A 2,500-nucleotide genomic window follows, 5' to 3' on the forward strand; every position below is an offset into this window, starting at 1 on the left:
GAGCCCCTGGTTACGGCGGCGGTCAGGGTCGCTCCAGAGCAGAGGGTGCTAAAAATCTCCGGTTGAAGACAGGCCGCCCCACGCTGATGAACCTTTGCATATATAACATAAGGACTATGAGAACTTAATCCGATTTACTAGCATTACTTGAGGAACCCTCTTTCATTAAAGAAAACTAGGCGAAGAACAGAAAATACTAAATGATGGACGCGTGCTCTATTGGAGAGGTAAACCCTAGGGTAGCAAGCAGGAATTAGGGGTAGGTTTCTTTGTTCACACCCCCCCAATCCCTTGCCCGTTGTTGTCGTGGGGGGGCTTAGGAGGCGGAGACTGGGACCCAATGCTGGGGAACTCCCCAACCTTGGGACTCAGCCCTCGACTCAACAAATTTTGCATGGTCTTTTTTTTTTTCCCTCCTACGTTTTCGTTTCTGTCACTTCACCAACCCCTTCTACTATCCACTTCCTTAGGTGTGAGAGCCGTGCTGAAAGGATGAAAGGCTGACTTTGTGCCAGTCCTGAACGGCCTGAGGGAGCCATGGGCACGGTATTCCCCTGCTTTATGTCTAGCCCTTACCCCTCAAGCGGCCCTGAGGGGTGGACCATTTCTCTCCCCAACATACTCCAGGCTTATCATGGCCAACAATGAATAACCATTAACCATACCATTATTAGAGGCAATTGCCTCTTCATCAAATAGCTCCACCAATTCAAACTCGCCCGATTCCCTGACCCCAGGCTCTCCTTTGACCACGGCTCTGAACACTACAACTAGTATCCACCCTAATCAACACCCCAGGAGACATTTCTACTCCCAACATGCTCAACTTCAACAACTATACCCCCACAACCTTCTTCATCAACTACCCCATCCTCCCTTATTACTACCTTACAACCTTATTGTCTACCTCCCCATAACACTACCTCCCTCAACACTACTCCCTCTTCCACATGCCCCTGTCCTTCTACTACCGCCATCTCTACAAAATTCTTAAATAATCTATTTAGCCCAGCCAAATGGGACCGATGTTTCGTGATCCCTCCCACAACTTCTCACACTTTCTGCTTTGACAACCTGTTTTCATTCCTCAAATGCATATACATCCTTCACTTGATCTAACCCCTATACATTACCTTACCCATCCTTAACCCATTTACTCGTCAATTCCTTTGCCCAACTTTGACAACTAATCACTAACTCAACCACCCTTCACTACCATTTACTATAGTGCTACATGACCTTAGATGTCTAGCACATTTATTTTGCTTTTAACCATTAACCATTCTTTGTTCACAAACGTTTAGAAAAGAATATCGTGGAATTCTACAGTATAAGCGAAAGAGTGGTTTCGGTAACAAAAAACAAACAAAAATTAAATACAACTTAAAGATTGTTCAAGTCTATGCTCCAACATAGAGCAAAAACGAAAACGAAATTGACTTCATGTGGAAGTAATTTATAAAGTAAATGTTGGCAGCGACCATAGAATGGTCAAAGGCCAAATTAAATTACACCTTAGAAGTGAAGAGAACAAACTCATCCAAATTTAGCTAACTTGAAGACCAGAACGACAGAATTTAGCATTATCATCCAAAACAAACATTCACATCTCAGCGACGAAGATCTCAACGTTGACCAAATCAATAAACAGTTCAATGACAGAATAAAAGCAACTGGACTTGAAGTAGGCGGTAAGAACGTTAAGCAAAGCTCCGGCAAGCGCATGGTAGAAACTAAATGGCTTAGGCATAAACGCCCCCCCAATCCTTTGCCCGTTGTTGTCGTGGGGGGCTTAGGAGACGAAGACTGAGACCTCAACCTTGGGACTCAGCCATCGACTCAACTAATTTTGCATGGTCTTTTTTCCCACTCATACTTTTAGTTTCAGTTTCTTCACCAATCCCTTCTACTATCCACCTCCTAAGGTGTGAGAACCATGCTGAAAGGATGAAAGGCTGACTTTATGTCAGTCCTGAACGGCCTGAGGGAACCATGGCCACGGTATTCCCCTGCCATACCTGGCCCTTACCCTTCAAGGGGACCCTGAGGGGTGGACGATTTTTTTCCCAACATACTCCAGGCTTATCATGGCCAATAATGAAGGCGTAACCCCACTCTTAGGGGCAATGAGGCTTGCCCCTTTATCAAATAGCCCCAATCTCGGCTCTCCTTTGACCACGGCTCCGAACACTGCAACAACTACCACCCCCACATCAATGCATACTAGTACAGTATCAACCCTAATCAACAACCAACCCCGAGGAGACATTCCTACTCTCCCAACATGCTCAACTTCAACACCTTTACTCCCACAACCTTCTTCATCAACCACCCCATCTCCCCTTATTACTACCTTACAACCTTATTGCCCACCTCCCCATAACACTACCCCCCTCAACACTACTCCCTCCTCCACACGTCCCCGCACTTCTACTACCCCCACCGATTTTTCGTGATCCCTCCCACAAGCTCCCTACTCTAAAAACACCCTCCTCTTCCA

The sequence above is a fragment of the Penaeus chinensis genome, chromosome 2 (assembly GCF_019202785.1).
Source record: "Penaeus chinensis breed Huanghai No. 1 chromosome 2, ASM1920278v2, whole genome shotgun sequence".
Lineage (NCBI taxonomy): Eukaryota > Metazoa > Arthropoda > Malacostraca > Decapoda > Penaeidae > Penaeus > Penaeus chinensis.